This window comes from Poecilia reticulata, chromosome 2 (genome assembly GCF_904066995.2).
Source record: "Poecilia reticulata chromosome 2, P_reticulata-male-v2, whole genome shotgun sequence".
Taxonomy (NCBI): Eukaryota; Metazoa; Chordata; class Actinopteri; order Cyprinodontiformes; family Poeciliidae; genus Poecilia; species Poecilia reticulata.
In genome coordinates, this window is record NC_088831.1 from 40,973,853 (window position 1) to 40,997,330 (window position 23,478).

At 39.9% G+C, this 23,478-nt stretch overlaps 1 long non-coding RNA gene across 1 annotated transcript; it reads left to right on the forward strand.

Moving 5' to 3' along the window:
• The first annotated feature begins 238 nt into the window (after positions 1 to 238).
• On the forward strand, positions 239 to 23,142 carry LOC145550869 (uncharacterized). The gene is made up of 3 exons (XR_014086652.1): positions 239 to 387; positions 1,195 to 1,542; positions 22,593 to 23,142. It is a non-coding gene; the product is annotated as an uncharacterized LOC145550869 (long non-coding RNA).
• The last annotated feature ends 336 nt before the right edge of the window (positions 23,143 to 23,478 follow it).

Genomic DNA, 23,478 nt, shown 5'->3' on the forward strand with positions numbered 1-23,478 from the left:
CTACCAGGGGCATAAAGGCCCAGACAGCATAGAGTCATTGGGACACTCAAATCCCTCCACCACGATAAGATGGCAGCCCATGGAGAGGTATGTTCCAATCTAAAGAATAGTTTTTATATTGAAAGGTTTTTACACTGCAAAACATAAGTGTACAGTACAAACCTCCATTTTAATATTTTTAAGCACTTGACTTTCAGAGGAGCAGCAAAGTGAAGGGGAACTATACCGTCAGCATGAAAGCTGCCAAGCTGGTTTATGCTCATTCTAACAGCCGCTCCCTTCACCTGCTAGGTTGCTACTTGGAAAAAGTTATGTTCTTCATAACCAGAGAGAAACGTAGTGGTTGGATTTTCAAGAACAAAATGATCTTTGTGATTTTCCTACAAGGTAAGAAATTTTTCTCTTACAGGTCAACGTGTTGGGATAATTTTTAACTTTTTCTATTTAATACCCTCTAACAGATTGGTCATTTTGTACCAGGAAATTCACTAATATACAAGAACACAAAGTTATCACATTGTTCTTGAGCTTGGCACAAGGCATGAAACAGTTCAACTTTGTTGTTCAGCTATGTTATTTCTTACTAAAACAACAGTATCAGCCAGCATGGCAACTATTTTATACCTTTAGAAGCTTAACAATAATAAAATATAAATTAATTAGATGCATGGTGATTTATATACTGACATAAATGTAATTTTTTGCTTGCATATTTGGAATGTTAAACTAAGTTTTAATTTTTGACATATTGCAACATAGTAAGATATGTAAGTATATTTAATAGTAAGTAAGCTATTAAATAGAGGTAATTTTGCAATGTAGAGCAGGGAAAATGGTACACGTTTTGATAAACCTTGGTAATACAATGTCACAAACATTAGCAATTAGGTGGATTTTCAGAAAGAAGCTGATGTGGCTTCAGCTATAAAACATCCACTACACCACCTTCCTAACCAAAACATTTACAGATTTCCTTCCTACATATCAACACCTCAAGCTGCATCATCTGAGAGCATTAAAACCAATAAATATAATTGGTTTCTCTCTATTTCACATCTCATCCATACACAGAAGTACAAATTTAAGTATAAAACTAATTAAGTCTTTTGCTCAGAGTTTAATACTGAGCAAAAGACTCACTTGACTAAGTAATGCTTTCTTAAACATAATTGTTTGATTTTTCTTTCCTTTAAGCCTTCCTATATTCTTTGGCGGTGGGAGAAAAGGTTGTTGAGGGAGCAGAATCAGTGGTGCTGCCATGCCACTACTCGGGTATTTTACCAGAACAAAACCCCACAATGATCTGGAGACGCTATGATCTCAAACCACAAACTGTCCATCTGAGGCGAGAAGAAGATGATCTTCGTGGACAAAATCTACGTTTTAGAGGGCGAACGTCAATGAAATCTAATGCTTTAGATTCTCTTGACTTCAGCCTCACCCTGAGAAAACCTCACCTTTATGACAGCGGTACCTACACCTGCAGCATCAGTGATGACAGAGAAGAGATCAGACTGACAGATGTTCAGCTGCAGGTTGAAGGTCAGTACCTAATTTGATTTAATATTTGTTGATTTGCTATGTTTACTGGCTGACGAGAAAACATCAGTGGCAGCACTAAGTGGGGCTCATGAAAATTATGCAACTTATGAGTTCCCCCACCTTAAAAATAAACAGCTCAGCACTACTACACTGGAAATTTTACCAAGGGAACAATAAGCCTGTCTGAAAGAGTGAGAGCTGAGCAGCCAAAGAGAAATGTACATGGCTCTATTTTTCTTTCTCTGCCCACACCTCTCATCTGCTGTTCTCGCTGTACTGCTGTGTTTATAGGCTCTCTCTTATAGTGTAATCATGTACGGCTCTCAGTGAGACAGTGAGAAGTTGGCTCTAAGAGTCAAAACATTTGTGACTGACCCATCGCTATAAAGCACAGATATACAAATAGTTTTTAATCATGATTTGTGAAGGTGATCAAGGTAAAGTCAGTAGTGGAAGTTCTAATCATGGTTTCATTAAAGTCTAAAGCAGGGGTCACCAACTCCAGTCCTCGAGGGCTACCGTCCTGCAACTTTTAGATGTGTCTGCTCAAACACGCCTAGATCAAATAAACTGCTCATTTCCAGCCTATTCCAGAGAGGAATGAATGCTGGTGAGGAAATTCAGACATTTTGGAGCAGAGTTGAATCTAAAAGTTGCAGGATGGTAGCCCTTGAGGACTGGAGTTGGTGACCCCTGGTCTAAAACAACGTTACAGGGTTCAAAGTCACGAGAGGACGAGTCCAGGAGTAGACACAGGGAGACAATGTAAGCATCCAGTGGAAAAACAATGACATGTGATACTGTATAAAAACTGGGGCAATCAAGTGTTGAAGAAGATTTTAGGTTATACATAATTCTGGAAAATCTCTGGTTCAATCTTCTCACGGATCCCAGGTTGTCCCGGCGGGCCAAAGTGAAACCACACAGAAAACAACAAGTGTTGACGTAACACAATTTCAGAGTTTAATCCAATAGAAGACAACTTATGAAAATTACAACAGAAACTGCTGAACAACAGAGACATACATTTGTTTACCTGAGACAAATGGAAAAGAAGAAGAAAAAGAAAAGCAAAGACATCTTTGGAGAATTGCAAGAGCAAATCTGATTTGTTACTCCTGTGTACTATGTTTTATAGTAAAGGCGCATTATTCAAATAAGGCGTATCTTTGCTCATCCAACCAGGAGCTGTCTCGGACTCTCTTAAAAGTTAGAAACTCCCTGTAATTTGTTTTTAAGATAAAACACCAGTTGTCCCCTTTGTCTAAATAAAGTGCAAGCAGAGCTTCTCCTGAACTCCTGCTGTTTTATGGCTTTTCTCAGATCTGTTTGAAGCTGGAACTGCTCCTGATTGTTTCCCACACAGACAAAGGGCAGATGAAAAGATCTTAGCAAACAATCTGCTGTAACTACAGGTTACATAAAGGTCAATAGGCCAGAATAAGTTATTAATCTGAAAACTATAATTAGGCTATTTCAATAAAGACATGTTAAGTTTTAAAACTAGCATATTTTAAATTGATTTTCTTAACACTAGGACATTACAAACAGTTGGAACCAATTACCAGAAAAAAGCTACAAAGTTCAAGGTAAGTTTGATGGCCTGTCATGCAGCAGGTGGAAACCACAAAAAGGATCTGGCTGGGGGGACCCATGGAAAATCCATGCAGGAGGTCAGTGGCCAAGGGTATAGGAGCGAGTCTGTCATTGGGAGACGCATATCTGAAACCTGACAGATCAGTAAGTAGCTTGAGCAGAAATGTCAAACTATTGTGCCATCAACACATCCGAAATGCGTTACTCTAATTTTACCCTTGTTTCAGTAACAAGTATTCTAACATGTTACTATTTACAATCCAATAATCAAATTAAAGTTATACATCCATGTACCATAATGACTGTCATTTCAGGATGAACACTCACTTTATCATTTGCCTCACAACTAGCAAACTAAATACATTGGTAGCACAGACAGGTTACCAGATTCTGATATATTTATTGGTCAAAATGCATTGATATAAATTGACTGGTAATTTAATTGGTTGTGCATCTTTCTAAAACCGAAATACAGCAGCTCATAAAATAGGATTCAGCAGTTTTAAACTCAATACAGCAGTTTAACCAACAAAAATAAAATCTAAAAAAGTTATGTTCTTCTTGAACAACTCTCTACATCAGTGCAACAGTTTCATCTAAAAAATAAATAAATAAAGATACTCTTCACGTCTAACAGACCCTTAGCTCCTCTCTGATAACTCAGTCTCACTTTCCAGCCCTGCATTTAGAAACTTACCAAATACAATCCATAAAAAACACTGAAGCAAAAAGCCTAAATGTTTTTCTCCAGTCATCTTCAGCCACAAACATTTAACCAAAATATCTACGGATATGTGTTTCTGTCTCTGCCTCCCTCTGACTCTCTGCAGCCTGATGTTCCTCCATGGATTCATGTATTTACAACAGACACTACAGTAATGTACAGTGTCAGAATGTGAACTAAATATAAAAATGTATGTTTTTATCATACAGAATGAGAATTTAAACAACAATGTTCAAATGTATATGTAGCGTAGTTGAATCTGCGTTGTGTCTTGTGAAAATAACAGCCAGACAACAGCTGAGCTGAAGGCACTTTTAATGCTCCTGCATCCAAACAGCAGAAAATAGTGGTCAAAACAGGCCTTTTCTGATCAGTGCTCCACAGCGCCTTCTCCCACGGAATCCGAACAGAAAGAGCGCGACGGAGAGCGTGGGAAAACCTTTCATGAACTATAATGGTATGACCCGTTAATTTTTCTCCTTAAACCCCGAATTAACACCCAAAACAACAATATATGAACTCAATATGTTCAATAGTAGAGAAACCAATTCACATTTTCATTCACAACACACCACATTTAAATAGAAATAATAATTTTGAAACAGGAAGTTACCCGCTGTTTTGCAATGGATTTGCCGTCTTTTCAAAGTAAAAGCTACCAGTGCTCTTACGAGTTCCCACCGGAATAGCTTATCACTTGACAATCTAGTGTAACAACATCACACTGCTACATTCACCCCCTCTGTTTTACACTAGATTGCTGACATGTTACCCAAATAATAAAGAAAAACAAAAACCAAGCAAACAAAATAAAACAAAAATAAACATACAATTTCTTTTTTCAAATCTGACCACGACAATACATGTGACCCAGATATACCCTCCATACAAGACCAAAATGGTCGACCAGCAAAGAGCTATTCATTGAAGAATTAGGGAAGATGAGGGGTAGCTAAGTCCCCACCTCACCATAGAAGACATGCCACTTACACATCTATCATAGAGTACATCCAAAATCACCCCAATGCGTCCAATGCAATGGACAACCTAAATAAAATCATGACCAGACCCCATTATAAGAAGTCCCAATAAAAGAAAAACAAAATAACACAAAATAAATGGCCCTATGACAAAATCTTAACTCTCTGTGTGGACATTGTCTGAATCAACCTGTTAACAGGTTTGATAAGTCTACCCAGTCTCGTCCGTATCCCTTCCCCTGGAACGACCGAAGGAATCGCTGAAGGTACAACAGTAGCGATTGAGTCTCTTCCGGACACATGTGAGCCACTAATGGCCTTAGTTAAACCTATGGTGTCACTTTGGCGTAAACCTACGCTGACAGAGTCTGAAAGCCGGTCACTATTGTGATCCTCAGAGTGTGAGCTCTCTGATCCATGATCTGCCCCATCCAAGACGCTCCTATGGTCCCCACAGGCAGACATAGTCCCTCTACCCTGAACACTACTATCATTTCTCCAATAGCTTCAGAATCACTAGCTACCATCACTTCACCTGCAGTCATCACCACACTAGACTCTGGGAGGGAGGAAACCCAGTGAGCTGTTCGAGTATCACTGTCCCGCTCACCTGGAACCTCATCATCTGACGGCCCACCCTCTGAAACTGTGTTTGAAAAAGAAGTCTGAGACACCGAGTCATCCCATGATGGCAGAGGCAAAAAGTTTACAGGCATGATCAGATTCCTATGAACTGTCCTAACCCGTCCTGTGACAGGATGACGAATAACATAGGTGTTCAGTTCGCTGTTCTTATGAACCACAATGTAAACCGTGTCCTTCCAACGATCAGCCAATTTCCGTTTGCCCCGTTCCCCTTTGTTAGCCATCAAAACTCTGTCTCCTTTCTCCAAAGAGTGTCCCTTAACCTTTCGGTTATACACCTCAGCTTGTCTCAACTGTTGTTTCTCAGCGTGTTGCAGAGCCAAAGTCATTGCTTCTCTGAGATCCGTGCCCAATGACTGAACATACTTGTCCATGTCAGCAGTCTCTCCGTCTAAGAGGACACTGCCAAACATCACATCAACAGGTAACCTAGGAGTTCGCCCGAACATTAAAAAGAAAGGCGGCCAACCTGTTGTTTCGTGTACCGTGCAATTATAGGCAAAAGTCAGTGTGTTTAGCATCTGAGGCCATTTTTCCTTTGCCCGAGGAGGCAATGCACGGATCATGCTACCCAGAGTGCGGTTCAGATGTTCAGCCTGGCCATTTCCTGCAGGATGATATGGGTTGTATGGCTTTTACGAACACCGGCCATCTGGAGTAGCTCGGCAATGAGGGAACTCTCGAAATTAGCCCCTCTGTCAGAGTGAATACAAGCTGGAAACCCGTATATGGAAAAAAAATTATTCCATAACACGCGAGCCACTGATTTGGCAGACTGATTTGGACATGGGTAAGCACATGCGAGTCTGGTAAAATGGTCTGTCACCACTAGAACGTCGATGGACTTGTTATTGACATCCTCTGCGGACCAGAAGTCAATACAAACTAATTCTAGTGGTGCTGATGTCACAACAGAAACAAGTGGAGCCCTGGCCTCAGGTTCAGGTGCTTTGCTCAAGACGCATCTCTTACAATGACTCACATATTCTTTGACATCGTGTTCCATCGAGTCCCAGTAAAAGCGCTGTCTGGCAAGCCACAGTGTGCGCTGCTGACCTTGATGGCCTGCATCATTATGCACCCCTTTCAACACCTGACATCTCAAAGCAACTGGAACCACATATTGGAACACTTTCTTCTTGCTCACCACATGTTTAGAAACACGGTACAACACACCCAGCCGAGTCGTGAGTTTACCCCACTGTCGCAATGTACGGTTTGTCTCCCGCGATTCGTGGATGCGCTCACGTCGGGATGGTCGACTTCCCCTGTTCACATAAAAGGAAACCCGGTTGATCACAGGATCCTGACACTGCTTATCATACAACTCCTCATGAGTGAGGACGGGCAGTGGGCACTGCCCCACTGGCAACAGTTTCTCCTGCTGTTGTGTGTAACAGGTTGCTCTCATTTCTGCACCTTCACTCCAACAACGGTGAGACTTAAATAAGGCTGACACCTCATCATGAGAAACTCTCCCACCATTGTCCTTAACGTCCACACTGCCTGTGACGGAGCCCTGGATCAGAGAGGTAAGTCTAAGCTTCCCATCCACAGACTCTTCCCGAGAAAGGCGAAACATGTTCTGAACATCTTCCACCAACAAACCCCTGGCCTCTTCCAGCAAAGTGTCATATGGAATTCTCGTCAAACGGTGCATCATCCTGTGCTGAGCAAATGGTTCCCTGCTCAATGCATCCGCCACAATATTTCGCGGCCCTGGAATATACTGAATGTCAAAATCAAAGGGGCCAGCTTGGCCACCCACCTCTGTTCGCAAGCATCCAGTTTCGGCTTGGTAAGAATGTACTTCAGAGGATTGTTGTCAGTCCAAACAGTAAATTTATGCCCACGCAGCCAATGACTAAACTTATCATGAATAGCCCATTTCATGGTGAGAAACTCAAGCCTATGAGCTGGGTATTTGGACTGTGCATGATTCAAGGACTTACTAGCGAAGGCAATGGGCCTCGCAATGTTGTGGCCTTCTTGTACCTGTGACAGCACAGCTCCTAATCCGGAAGATGACGCGTCAACAGAGAGCAGGAAAGGCTTTGTAAAGTCAGGGTGGGCAAGAAGAACCTGCTCTGTCAACAAAGCTTTCAAGGTCCTAAATGCTTTGCTACAATCTGGGGTCCAGTCAGCCGCGACAAGCTTACGCGACAAAGCTGGTTTCTTTTGGCCCTTGCCCCTCCGTGGCTTGGCCGTCCCTGTAGTCAGTTGGAATAATGGCTTGGCAATCACAGAGCAGTTCTCAATGTAGTGCTGATAATACACCACCATGCCAAGAAAAGAGCGAATCTTCTTAGGAGATGGCGTGGCGCCATCAGGTTCCATAAGATCTGCTTCTGACACACCTTCAATTGCCTGCACTTTGTCAGGGTCTGTTGCTATGCCGTCTCTCGTAACAATGTGACCCAAGAACTTGACCGACTTTCTCAAAACTGACACTTGGATGGAGACAGCTTTAAGTTATGTTCTTTTAACCGCCGGAACACCATCTCAAGCCTTTGCAAGCTTTCCTCCTCAGACTTTCCGAAAACCAACAGATCGTCCAAGTAACAAAGAAGGCTTAAAAAGTTCTGGTTACCAAAGATCGTGAGCATCATTCGCATGAAAGTGGCCGGGCTGTTACACAGACCCTGTGGCATGCGGTTATACTCGTGTAATCCGAGAGGAGAAAGCAGTGTATTTCTTATCATCTTCATGAAGTGGGACATTGTAATATCCCGAAGTCAAGTCCATTGAGCTAAAGAATGCGTTACCTCCCAAAGCTGCAAGGATGTCAGCTTGATGTGGTAAAGGGTGCGCATCTTTGACTGTACGGGCGTTCAACCACCTGAAGTCCGTACACAACCTCAAGTCACCATTTTTCTTCCAGCAAAGAACGAGTGAAGAAGCATACTCACTGCTCGATTTCTAATAATTTCACGCTCTTCCATGTCATCCAAAGTTTCTCTCAACTTTTGGTAGTGAGCAGGAGAAAGCCTACGATAAGGCAGACGAAAAGGGCGTTCATCGGTAAGTCTGATGCGATGGCAGAATTCGGCAGCCTTGCCGCAGTCCAAGTGATGTCTTGAGAACACATCTTCATACTTTACAACCAAGTCAATCAGCTTCTCTCTCCAATGTTCAGAAACTTCACAATCACCGACAGACAGATCTTGCAGTCCCACATCCCCTAATTTGCCAGGTCCACCTGTTGTCTTAACACTGCAACATGACTCAGCAGTAAGGCTGCCGTGAGAGCTGCTCACCCTACCCACGTTTTGATGTACCCTCACCTCCATACCACCATCAAAGTCCTCCAAGGCAATGCATGGATACACATCAGCCACCTTAGCGTTCCTTCTCAACACAATCGGGGACATAGTAGGGTTGATGATCTTCACAGGAAGCCACCCGCCCCCCCAAAGTGGAGCAACTACTCTGCCAACCATCACACTACGGTGCACGCAGCGTGATGTGCTCGGTTCAACAACAACAGTACTCCCCACAGAGAGTTTAGTCTTAGGTGGAAGGCGGCCCCACACCACATGCTCACTCATGGGCTCAAGAGTCACGGCCTTCTTGAGTTTGACAGTCCCAACTTTCTCTGGGATTTCCTCCCCCCTCCACCTTTCAAGATTGGCCAAAAATCTGACAAACTGACTATTTGCATCCAGACAGGTAGAGTCCGGTCTACTCAGTATCCGCCAATAGGCCTCATCAGTCTTAAACTGTTTGATGAGCGGTTTCATCACATTGGTGCCAACAATGAGCTCATCAGCCTGACCTTCAACCACCAAAACTGGGACGACATAGTCAAACCCAAACAGCTTAAGTTTCAGTTCACAGGTGCCCACCGGAACAGTCTGTTTCCCACCACACCCAACAAGAACAATGTTAGCGGAAGGGATTACATCTCCTTTCATCACTCCTGCCTCACGTAGCTGAGGGATCATGTCTGCACGTACAGATGTAGCCATAGACCCACTATCTAACATCCCCCGCAGCTCAATCTTGTTCCCAACTAGCACCGTAGTGAAAAACAGGCCATCACTGATAGGCAGTTTTGCCACATTCTGGAAAATGACAGTTTGATCAGTAGATATTGTGTTGCAAGCCATCGTATACACAGTCTGAATGTCATCATCAAAATTGAGGGAAACACTACAGAGGCCCACACCATCCCCCGCTAAATGAGGGCCATCTAGTTTTCCTGAGGCGAATCAGCCCGTCCCTGGCCAATCGGATGCGTTTGAGATTTCTGAGTTTGAGTACAGTGAACACTGATGTGCTCCGGAGAGAAGCATCGGAAGCATAATCTGTGCATCCTACAGTGTGACCTAGTGTCATGCTGCAGATTGCCACAAACCTGACAGTCCCGTGAGCGTCTAGAAGTCTGCTTATTGGACCTGTGGCTTATAGCCTGAGTGTTACTGATCAGAGCTGTCTCCAGCAGACTCAAAACCCTGTCCATTGTGTTGTTTTCAATTACTGTTTTGGAGCACTCTGGCTCTGGAACACATCTAGAAGTGGGCAACACAGTTTGATCATTGACAGTCACCCCTCGAGTGGAAGCTCGGTAGCTGCCCTTTCTGTTTTCCGCGGCTCCGAACAACCGCATGGTCTCTTAAATGCTCATCCAAGTGGTCTTGCACTTCACTTTCTGTCCAGTCGCGAGAAGGCTTGGTTTTAAAAACCAGTGCCAACTCTCTGTCAGGACAATGGCGAATAAACATTAGCACCAGATGTGAACTAAGGTCAGTCATTGATTCCCCCTTACTAGCCAAGCATCGTTCAGCAACCTCTGCAGCTTTGTTAAGCCGTATCCAGTAATCAAGAGGTCCCTCATTTGTGTATGGTGTGCTAGCGTAAAAGTCAGCTAGCGGCAGGTCTGAATGAATGGTGTCCCCAAAATGTTGTCTGAGAATACTAAAGATAACAGAAACATCTGCAGTTTTTGCATTACTACGCATCCAAACTTTAGTGACATCTCTCGCCCTCCCCATCAATCTGTTCATAACCACTTCTACCTGTTCAGCATTAGTGGGGGGTTTCTGTCGAAGGTAGGCCTGCATGAGATCTTCCCACTCAAAAACAGAACACTTATCAGATTTGTCACCCCTGAAGTAGGGTGGAACATCAACATCAGAGCGTAACAAAGATTAAGTTTTGACGCATCAATAACAGTAGTACCACCTTGAAATGACTGTGAAGAGTTATTGTTGTGATACGGAGTTGAGTCGGGGTGAGGCTCCGAAGCAGTGTTCTGCATCAACGACATCTTGATGGACTCACCTATTTCTGACCCAATAGACCTGATTAGATCAGTCAATTGAGTGGAGGCAGTTTCTCCACCAGGTGAAAACACAGGAGAGGGTGAGACAGTCACTGGGCTCAAGCCTGGAGTGAAACTTAAAGGTTGACTAGGCAGTTCACCAACCCCTTTGTCCTTCCAGAGCCAAAAAATGTTGAACCACAAACCCCTGGACTTCCTGGAGTAGACTGCATAGCAACTGCTAACTGCAAAACCCCTCTCCCTCTACCCATGGATAAGTCCCCATGTCTAGATGTTGACATGTTATTCACATACTGACCCTCCATAGGGAGACCTCACTGTTGTCCTTTATAGAAAAAAAAAACATGACCATGTCCAGAAGTAAAAAAAAAAAAATGGAAACGAAAAAATTCCAACCAACAGTGTCCGAAGAACTTCACAGTCTGCCCCAAAGTGCAGATGGAACCAGAAAGCGTCGTCCTGCAACACCGGTGGTCCGCTTCAGCTGACCAGACGACGGGTCAAGGCACCAGTTTTGTAGCGTAGTTGAATCTGCGTTGTGTCTTGTGAAAATAACAGCCAGACAACAGCTGAGCTGAAGGCACTTTTAATGCTCCTGCATCCAAACAGCAGAAAATAGTGGTCAAAACAGGCCTTTTCTGATCAGTGCTCCACAGCGCCTTCTCCCACGGAATCCGAACAGAAAGAGCGCGACGGAGAGCGTGGGAAAACCTTTCATGAACTATAATGGTATGACCCGTTAATTTTTCTCCTTAAACCCCGAATTAACACCCAAAACAACAATATATGAACTCAATATGTTCAATAGTAGAGAAACCAATTCACATTTTCATTCACAACACACCACATTTAAATAGAAATAATAATTTTGAAACAGTAAGTTACCCGCTGTTTTGCAATGGATTTGCCGTCTTTTCAAAATAAAAGCTACCAGTGCACATACGAGTTCCCACCGGAATAGCTTATCACTTGACAATCTAGTGTAACAACATCACACTGCTACATATACATTATTATGCATCTCAACTCTATTTACTGTGTATACTGTTTCTGATAACAAAAAAAAATTACTCCTTTATTTTTAAACTTTTCCTTAAACACTTTTCTTTTCATATATCCTCACCATTACTCTTATAAAGTGGAAATAATGAACAAAATATTAAAACGAACAAAATCAACCTACATCAGTCTCCACCTGTTCTCCTTTCTGGTTTTATTGAAATTAATATTAATTTTATATCTTCACACTCTGAAATTTCACCTGGCTCTCCTATGTATTCTCTGACCTGCTCCTCTCATAAAAAAATAGTTTAGTTTATTTAAAAATTAAAAAGAGTTAATACATATTTCAATAAACTAAATGAAGATCTCACCAGAGCTTCTTCACTTTTCTTCAGCATCATTCTAGCACTGCTGTTCTCCTAAATATATTAGTGATGGTATAGTTACTTTGAAAAAGTAACTTTAATCGGATTACTGATTACTCCTTGAAAAAATTACTTAGATTACTGACTACTTAATTTGGAAAGTAACTACTTTAGAGTAATGTTTTAATTACTTTCAGCAGCTTCTAATAACAACGCTCTGCCACCTGTGAAAATTACATTGAGCTTTGCCAATACTATTTTATAATAGTAACATCAACAATGTGTCTCCACTTATAAGGTTGAACTGAAGGAGAGGCTGTTTAATGATTACAACAGTACAAAAAAACAGTGTGTGCGTTTTTGTGTGGTCCACTAACTTGCGTATAGATAGAAATGCCTTTCTTACTCTGGGACTTTGCATTGAATTACAATAATTTTTAATTCATTTCATGGCCTAACCCTGACCCTTATTCTAAACCTAACCATTACCAGTACATGCTTAACCATAACCGAAACACAATTGACATCTATGTTCTAAACCTAACCTCTAACTCAAAAAACAGCACTTCTTCTAATGATATCCTGGCTTTGGGCCCAGTAAGAAAAAATCTTAAGAAGTATTTTAAGCTCCCCACTGCCCCCCTCCAGCCTCTAGGTTCTGTGTTATGGCCCTGCGTTTGGTGTCAGAGCGCAGTGCACAGAGTTCCTCCTCCTGTGGCTCCACAACTCCGATATCCTGCTGCATAGATTTGTGACACTTATCTTAACATTAATTATAACGGTGTTTAGTTGCACAACATTAGGGACTGGTTCATTCGTGGCTGTTTTTACGTTTATTGGACTGTTCATATTGGTCTCAATGCTCAGCCAGCATACCTAGGTGGGCCCCATATGGAAAAAAATATTGGTGGCGGTGGCCTATGTAACTGCAGACAAACCCTTTTGGGACCCATATTGTCTGCACTTTTTTCCCGTATGGGGCCCACCAATGTATGCTGTCTCTGTGTTTTCAGTTTCTGGAGCACAACGCTCCAGGTAATATATGAACTTCATATTAACAAAGACACAGCTGGACGCATCATCCAGGAAATGATGGACAGGGAGAGTCTGGCTAAAACTACCTTAATCACAGACAAATTCTGGGATATATTATGAGTCTCTGCTTATTTTCAAGAACAATTTCATGTTCCAAAATGAACCCCACAAGGCGCAACCTGCAACTCATTAAATTTGCAAGCGACTTTAAAAATGAAAAAAACCCAACGCTGCTAATAATCATTGGACTTGGCGACAGAAACTCAAAATAGTTCCTATTTTTCCATCAACATAATGCTCATCTCCCCCTTCTCTCCATTGTTTATGTTTCTGTTGCTGCAGACACTGTTGCATAGCGACGTTGGTCACTGGACGAGTAGAGGAAATACAATTAAATTCCAAAAGAAGATAGTAATGCAAAGCGATTTTGATAAATAACTGTAGTCTGACTACTGGATTTGAAATAGCAAAGCCTTAGCTTACTGTTCACTGAAAGAAGTGGACAGAAGAAAATGTATTAAATTGTTAGTTAAAAATAAGTTTTTAAAAAAACCTTCCTATACTGAAAAAAGAAATTAGTTGAACAAACTTAATTGAATTGCTTCAATAGAACTTTGGAACTGACGTCACAGCACGTGACGTTTACGTCGCTCGGTGCCATGTTTGGAGCCCACAGACCAAAACTAAATAGTCAGCACACCTGTGTTTTCATTGTATTACCGACCACAGCGAAGTTGTTTTGCAAATTGGTTACTGGATATTCGCCGTCCGCGGAGTAAGGGACGTTCAGCTCAAAGTTGATCCGATTTATGAACCCTAATTTCGGCCAGCTGTTCTCTATCGATGTTTCTTGAAGCGCTTGGAGGTTCAGATACTGGCAATTTCCGAACCCTCCTGTAAATGCTTTGTCTTGTGACCAACTAATACAAAAAAAGTGGTAATTCATGCTATTAAACGAGGCACACTATCCTCTATAAAATGTTTAAGTCATATTTCATATTCAATATTTTGAATATTAAATGTTTTCTTGAATAGCTTCCAAATCGTGTCCCCCATTAACTCAAAATCTGTGTGAAATCGTTCTACTAGACTGTATAAATGAGGCACACTCATCTTTATTACATTTGCACACTTTTTATATATATATATATATATATATTAGCTATTTCTTTAGTATTTTTCTTCAATAGCTTCTAGTTTTTATGACCAATTAACTCAAAATCTGTGAAATTATTCCACTGTAGATGAGGCATATTTTTATTCCATTTTTAACCCAATTTATATTTAAATATATATTTTTAAAGTTCATAAAATATATTACCTCAGATGATAAGAACATTTGTAACCTTTAATGTTCAATTACGTAAAATTCTAGGACTGGATCCATTTCATTACATGTTTACTTACCTGAAACATGTTAAATACAATATCTATTAAAGTGTAATCTGTTTCATAGAATTTACTTGTCACCTTTATTGTTTAATTACACATTAAATTTTTTAAGATTGGTTTTTTCATCTGGTTAGTGTCATGATGTGGTGTGGCAGTGGACACAAATGCAGCAGGCAGTGGTTGTACTTTATGAAGATGTTATTTTTAATTAACTAAAACTAAATCCAAAATCTCGGTAAAACAAGGAAATCCGAAACACAATAAAACAGGAGACAACGGATAACAAAAGTAACGTGAAGATCTACCCTGGTCTTCACCGCCCCCCTGTCCTGCATGTTTTAGTTGCTTTCCTTCTGCCACATATCTGAATTGTATCTCTGGGTGATTAACAGGTTTCCGCAGTACTTGATGGTCATGCAATCATTTGAATCAGCTGTTCTGGAATAGAGGCTCATCTAAAACATGCAGAGCAGGGGGCAGTGAGGACCAGGATGGAGAAACACTGATCTAACCAAAGAAAAAAAGCCTAACTAGTATTACTAATAATACTTCCTTTAATATTATCGAATTTTTACTTTAAATGTGATTCATTTATTCACTTGTTTACATGCAACTTGAAGTGCTTGAATCAAATGTTTCATGAATGTTTACCACATGAAATTATTGAATGAGAGAAAACAGCCTCTCCCAACTGTACATATATTTCTGCAGCCTTGCTGAGCTCCTCTCCTGGCGTTTCATCATCAGCCTCTCCAACTTGCTCATCTACAGCCTCTTGTGGCATTATTTTCCTCTTATGGGGTAAATAATTAACACAGTCTCAGTAGCTTGATCCATCATGGTTTTGCTGTATCGCCTCTTTAATTGACGCCCATGTCGGTCCGATGTTGTGCCGTTTACCTCGCAGTGACCCATATTCAGCGCTGGACCCCAGTCAGGATTGAGCTCATCCATTTCATACGTCGGTTTGCCTTCAAGAGGACATATCAGAACACACATCAGTCTGAATAGTGTAAATTTGATAACACTAGTAAAATAGTTTACTTCACAATAATATAATAACCTCGATGTCCACTGACAAAACTCGAACTATGCTACATAAACAATATTAGTGTAGTAGGGGCATATTGTCCCGCATGCCCATATATGGAAGACGCTGTGACGGAGCGCAGCTAAAGCGGTAGATCGCTGAGAAGATCAGATGCAGGCTGATGACTCGTACAGAGGAAACGCACTTAGAGTGACGTCAAGAGCGCCGTTTACTGGTTTCACTTTAGAGAAGGTAAGAGCCGTTTCTTATGATTTATCTGGCTGCTTAATGTTATTATCTAACTTGATTTCTTTTGTGTGTAGGTTGGCCTGCTGCTGTTTCAGTTTTTGATTTGTTTTAATTTCATTTTTGTTTTAGTTTACTTACTTTAGATGGTTATTGTTGATTAAAAGAACTTTTCTTGTTTTGCTTTTGTTTAAGGAAAGGGAGTTTCTATTGTAGCCTCCTGGCTTGTTTTAAACTGTCTTTGGGTCCTAGGCTGTTTTATTTAGATTGAGACCAGTGGAAGGGGAGTTTTTCTTTTCTTTGTATTCTCCAGGAATTGTTGTGAGTGTGCTTTTGTTGGGGAACACTCGGATGTATTTAGTTGTATTTGTGTTTTCTTTATTATTCCTCCCCCAAACAGTCTAATTTTATAATCGGGTTTTAATTATTTTTCAGCTTAAGGATCTCGGGACCAGCATAGATCCCACTTTTGGAGTGGTCATTTGGTAAATAAAATAAAGTGACTATTTTTGCTCAACTTTGTGAATTCAATAAACTGTTTGTAATCTGCAGTAGTGCCTCTGTCCATTTTTACAAACTTATCTATGTGATTTGGTAAAAAGAGGGTTTAGACCGGTACCCAAGGTCACATTAGCCCGACCTAAACAAGGTAGACCCACTTAAACAATGCTTTAAGAAAAATAAAAAATTCTTCTCCAGGAAAAGACAATAATTCTTATGTTATGATTAAAAAACTTAGTACTTAATCTAAAAAGATATTATTAGATGTCTTTAATAAGATATGGGAAGGGGGTTATTTACCTGTGGCATGGAAGGAAGCAATTACAGTTCCAATTTTAAAGCCAGGGAAAGAGAAGTCAAATCCTACAAGTTATAGGCCTATTGAGTTAACATCGCATATATGCAAAATAATGGAAAGAATGATAAATGAAAGATTGAGTATTGCGAGTCCTTTGTTTTTCTCTATTATGATTAATGATTGACAATTTGGAGAATGGGATGTTCATTATTTGCTGATGATGGAGCAATTTGGAAGAGAGAGAAGAACCTGAAATTTATAGTTAAGAAATTACAAGAAGCAATACATAGTATAGAAGAGTAGTCATATAATTGGGGTTTTAAAATTTCAATAGATAAAACAAAGACTTTATTTTTCACTAGGAAGAAAGTATCTAATGATTTAAAATTGTATTTGTATAAACAGGATTTAGAAAGAGTAAAGGAGTTTAAATTTTTGGGTTTGTGGATGGATGAAAAACTCACTTGGGGTAGTCGTATTCAAAAAGTAGTGGATAAATGTAAGAGAGTTTTAAATGTTATGAGGTGTTTGGTGGGGAGAGAGTGGGGCACTGAGAGGAAAGCGCTGAAAACAATATATACGGGTTTAATAAGATCTGTATTAGATTATGGCAGTCTTGCCTTTGGATCAGCATCAGAAACACTTCTTAAAAAATTAGATGCTATTCAGTATCAAGCCTTGAGGTTGTGTTCAGGAGCCATCAGAACAACTCCAATTTCAGATCTGTTAGTTGAAATGGGGGAATTACCACTCAATCTTAGAAGATTACAGTTAAGATTATCCTACTGGAGTTATTTAAAGGGTCATTATGAAAACCATCCATGTCAAGAAATTTTAAAACCTAGTTGGGAAAAGGGGAAAAAGACTTTAAAGTCTTTTGGGTGGGAGATAGAAAGTGATGTGAAAGATTTTGATTTATCATTTATAAATATAAGTCAAACAGTTCCTCTATCACTGGTCCATCCATCTCTTTTTCATGAAATCGTTGTGGACTTTTCATTGTTGGAGAGGAAAAAAGGACATTTTTCAGAATCAGACTCGGAGCCATCATATATAGATAATAAATACTTTGGTTATGTTCAAGTGTTTCCAGAAGCTGCTAAGAGTTTAAGGAGCAACAATGGGGCGTCGTTTATCGTCCCAGAGTTTAGTATTAAAACATGTAAGAGAATTTCTGATGGCATCTCAGTGTTTACAGGGGAGATGATGGGAATCATTTTGGCTTTAGGTTGGATTGAAGAGGTTCGTCCTTTGAGAAGTTGAATTTGTTCTGATTCAAGCTCATCATTATATTCAATTAAAAATAATCAGTCTAATAGTAGACCAGCCCTTTTATTGGAGATTCAGTTATTACTTTATAGAATTCAGGCCATGGGATTGTCATTTTTACCTGGGTTCCATCTCATGTAGGAATAAAAGGAAATGAGTTGGCAGACAAATATGGAAAACAAGCTTCAAAAAGCAGTTACATTGAGGTATTGATTCCATTTAGTAAAGAGGAAATAAAATCTATTATAAAACAAAAGGTTAAGGAAAGATGGCAGAAGCAGTGGGAAGAAAGAACTGGTAGATGGCTGTATAGTATTCAAAGGAAAGTTGGTGCATTGAGAAAAGAAGAAAACATTTTATCCAGGTGACGTTTTGGTCACTCAGGTTTAAACAGTTTCACTATTTAAAACGGGGAAACATCCAACAGGAAACTGTGAATTTTGTTTTCAAGAAGAGATGGTAGAACATGTTTTGTCATGTGTTAAGTACTCTGAGGAGAGAAGGAAGTTAGAATGTAGACTTCTAAAGAATAAGTTACAGTTAAAAATACAAGATGTTTTGGGGTATTCTTCTACTTCTGAATATTTATGTTATTTAATAAACTATCTTAAGAAAACTAAACTGATAGAAAGGATATAAGAGGTTTTTTTTCTTTTGGGGGGGAGGTTATATAAGTTGCGTTCTGAGCCACACTCCATACCAGTAGGTGGCGATAATACACACCATTAAGTTGCTTGCCAACCGCCATTAAAACAAAAAGAAGAAGAAGAAGAAGAAGAAGAAAGGTGCGTGCGACTTTGTTTCTCCCACTGTTGCTACGGTCGGCGGCTATATGTCGGCTTGTGGGTTTGGTTGACTCGTCTGCGATCGTAAGTGGCAGTTTTGCTATCCGTGGCTGAGATCATAGTTGGTTTTTGGGTGCTACACCTGTCGTGCGTTTCTGCAGTGTTGCTCTGATGGCGTTGCCGGCTGCAGCTGGCGGTTGCTGTGGCGTGCAGCTTCCATCTGATCCTCACCTGCTGACCCGCTTCCTCCCGGGTTAGGCTGTGTTTTGTTGAGAAAAATGACTATTTTTAGTGTTTAATTCAGTTAAATTTTTTTTAAACAAATTTCTTAATTTTGAACAGGTTTGTGTTAGTGATTTAAATTACCTGAAGAACTATTGCTGGGTTAAGCATTCAAAGTACTAAGAAAAATAGAGAGATCGGCAGAGTTTCTGCCCGGTTTTAACACACAAGACAGGAGGCCGTAAAATTAACATGCAGGAATTAGGACACTATAATTTAAATTACCTTGAGAAACAGGAACTTGGCCAGTTCACGGGAGAACTGGCCCGTGAACTGGCCAAGTTCACGGGCCAGTTCACGGGCCAATGTTAGTGGATGGGTTTTAAACCACTAACATTTAATTTGTGAGATATTTTTCTTAGTTTTCTGTAGCATGTTCTGACTGAAAATTGTATTATCTAGTTTTAGAATCAACTTAGTCAATGATGAATTTATTTGAAATTGTATCATTTTTGATCATATTAGAATCAAATGAAAATGTTTTGTTTTGTATTAGAAAATTGCTTAGGCTTGTGGTGAAGGATTGTCTTAATTTTTATTTAAATATTATATTAGGTTAGAAACAGGAATTGTACTCCGTTATTCAATGTCGAGGTTATACATTGCTTTTTGGTTTTATATCAGGACTAAATCTTGGAGATGCTGAGTGCAGAAGAACAAATTGGGTTTTTGGAGATAACTTTTCATTTAATTAAAATACAGTATTAAAGGTTTGTTCCTGGCAGAGCAGGAGAGAAACCAGAATTTCACAGCTACCTGTGAGGTTCCTGCATCTGTTTCTCTTTGCCCTGATGGCTCTAGAGCCGCAGGAGGCCGGATAGTGTTAAGAAAATAAATTTAAAATAAGTTAGTTTTAAAATTTAACATGACTTGATTGAAATAGCCTAATATAGTTTTAAATTTTATAACATATTCTGGCCTATGGATATATATTTTACCTGTAGTTAAAGCAGATTGTTTGCCAAGATCTTCTGATCTACTCTTTGTCTGTCTGGGAAACAATCAGTAGGAAGTTCTAGCTTTTCACACTGATCTGTGAAAGCCATAAACCACCATGAATTCGGAGAGTCTGCTTCTACCTTATTTAACAAAGGTGTTTGATCTTGTGAACAAATTGCAGGGACTTTCTAAATTCAAAAAGGATCAGAGATGCCTTCCAGTTGGTCAAGTAGAGATGCGCCTTATTTGAATACATTAAGAGGAAAACACCTACAGGTATAAAAGTTTGTGCACAAGGGAAATAATTTAGAAAAAGCTGATTTTGTTTTACTTCTGCACCAGCTCTTTCTCCAAGGATGTCCTTGATATTTCTGTCTTATTGTCTCAGGTAATGATGTTTGTATCCGTGTTTCTCCAGTTTCCTGTTTTATCTTATACTTTCTTCTGATTGGATTAAATTCTTTAATTCTGTGATGTCAACATGCATTATTGTTTCTGTCCCCACACATGGCCACGTGAGAGAACCCGGGATCAACAGGAAGAATCAGAGTCAGATTTTTTGAAAAATTTTAATTGTATAAAAATTCTTCCTTAACAGTTTCCACCCCTGGGTAAGCTACCTGCTATTTAGCTTTTGATTTGTTTTATCTAGATCCACCGTTAATGGGTTTTTCTGTTTTATGTTCAACTGATTGTTTGGAGCTGCAGCGCTTTGGACGCTCTGCTGTCTTGTCTTGTCTTGCCGTTGTTTGGTTGGGCCGCTCTCAACTAAACCAGTTGTGGATTGGGCCGGCTGTGTGGGCGGGGCGTTACTCCTCTGGCCCCATCAAAGGGCATTTGGATGCGAATGACAACGATTTTTTCCATTGTTTTCTTTTAGTTTTGTTTTACTAATTTGTTTTCTTTTTGGTTTGATTTACTAATTTCTTTTGCATGTTTTGTTTTATTTCCTTAGGAATAATTGATCTTGTCTGTCCTTTTCCTTGTGTGTTCCTTTTGTTCCAGGGACCGAGTAGTGGGTCTGAAGCCTCGTTTTTTAAAGAAATTGTTAAATAAAATATTGTGCACTGCTAAATCTGTGTTCGGGTGCATCTGGTAATTTTTTAAAGAACAGATCTCCACCTGCTGATCACATATGGAACAACCTTTATTACAAAAGGTGAAGAATAATACAGAAATAAAGAGTAAAAAAACTACTTTGAGTATGTTTTGAATCTGTCTTTCCTTAAAGACACCTCTTCCTTCTTCCTCACGTCATAGGAAACGTTCAAAACAAAAACGGGAGATTTTCGAGTTATCTTACGTTGACAGAGTTAAATGATTAAATAATAGCCATTGTCACCTGTGTAAACTTTGCTGGTTAATGTTATATTATGATTTGTATAATGTTTCATTTCTATAGTAGGCTCTTGTATCAGAAAATCTAAATGTTGGAGAATGACTGAAACATTTTAAGATTTACGGAATCTCTGTTAGCTTTCAGAGTGGGGGCTGAACACCAAGCACTATAGCTGGTATTTCGCCAGTGGACATAAATAGAGTATAGTAATATTCTAATCACAAAAAATACACAGTAATACGTCCATCTTACTTGCGAAAAGTCTGTTGAGCGCTCACATCAGTAGTCCGTCGATCCGATCAACAATATTCTGCAGTGCTGAGACATAATCTGCTGTTTTGGTTGAGCAAAGCAGGAGTGACGACCGCTCCAAGAGCGTATTTGCGCCGGAGCAGCTCTTTTATTATGTCTATTCTTCGAATGGAGGTTTGGGCTCACTCAGTTTTCAATTTTACTCACACTCTAATTCTTGGCCGTGGCATATGTAATGCGCCAGTTTGACGCACTGAAGCTTACCAGAAATGGCATGCACTGTAAACAACTGGGTGAGAAGCTCAGTCATCCAGGAGGGACTCGGAGTAGAACGGCTGCTGTCAAGAGGAGCCAGTTGGTCAGGACGCCCCTGGATGCCTCCCTGGTGAGGTGTTCCGGGCACATTCCATCTGGAGGAGGCCCCAGTGAAGACCCAGGACACGCTGGAGGGACTATGTCTCTCGGCTGGCATGGGAACGCCTTAGGATTAGGTTTACAAATAAACTGAACTGATTTGAAAGGCGCCATGAGAAATTAACTATGGTGTGAACTACTAAAGTCTGAACTTTGGAAGAATCTAATGCACATAAATTTGCTCCACAGAATAAATTGCCTTTTTCTTTTATGAATAAGCCTTGGTCCTACTTTAAATAGTGAGAGAAGTGGACAATAAAAATAGAGTCAACTTCATCCTAAAATATCTAAGGAATGTTTAGGTTTGCAGTGAAAATGCACTCCTATTTACCTGTTACTTTTATGTTTTGTAGAGCTATAGCCAACTACAGATTTTATAGACATATCTATGTACTTTGATGTTGGGGTACCAATAGAGATTTTGAACAGGCCTGTCGGCATCCATATCTGAAGGTCATACTTTGGTAAAAGTCAAGTAATGGTAAACTTCATATTTCTTTATATTCCTGTTGCACTAAACCAATCCAAGCTTTCAACTTACATTACCTTGACATTATTTAGTAAAGCTCACTTTGAAGAAGAATTCAAGCACTGGTAATATTTGTCATACCTCTTGCAACTAGCAGCATGAATTATAGATTTATAAAATTTAATGCATTTTTGTGTCCTCAGTTCAACAGGTGGAAGTAACGGTGCATGACGGAGCAGAGTCTGCAGTTCTGCCCTGCAAAACAGCTTACATGGAGGAGGACGACACTGTGGAGTGGACCCGCTCTGAACCAAAATTCAGCATTGTCTATGTGTATCAGAATGGCAGCAACAAAGCTAAAGAACAAGACAAGTTTTACTGTGAACGTACAAGAATGAATAATAAAGAGCAGGTAAAAAGTGGAAACCTCAGTCTGACCCTCAAAAACCCCTCAGAGAGAGATAGTGGAGTATACATCTGCACCATCAACAGGAAAAATGACATTGTCAGACAGAAAGTCATTCTTCATCTTGTCAAAGGTCAGTGGTGCAGATATACATAAATCTCTTCTGTGAAAGTTTGTACACATTTCTGATGGGATCTACAGTTTTGAATGACTAAAGAGCTACCCGTACAGCATTTTGGCTTTTAAACCACTTTATTAATAAATGATGACAATAATAATGATGATGATGAAAGTTTCTGTAAAGAATATTTCTGAGCTCACAGGTGAGTCAGTGTTTATTCTAGTATTTTTTTAACAATAGAAATTATCCAATCTTTTCAACATTTTTTATGTTTTATCTTTAGTGAAGACAAACATTTCTAACTGTATTCTTATTGAACAAAAATCAAGTCTTCTCTATTATACTAAAGATTGTAACTTTAACTCAGTTCTTCTGTTCTACTTAAATAGATGTGGAAGGATTTTTTAGAACTCCCATAACAATGCATTATATCATTTCACTGCCTAGACTTTGACTAGTGTTAGAACCTTGATTCTATGATAACTATTTAGTGGTTAATTTGCTGCTACACCATGGTATTGATCACCCATGATGTGTTCTATTACATATTATACTAAAGACT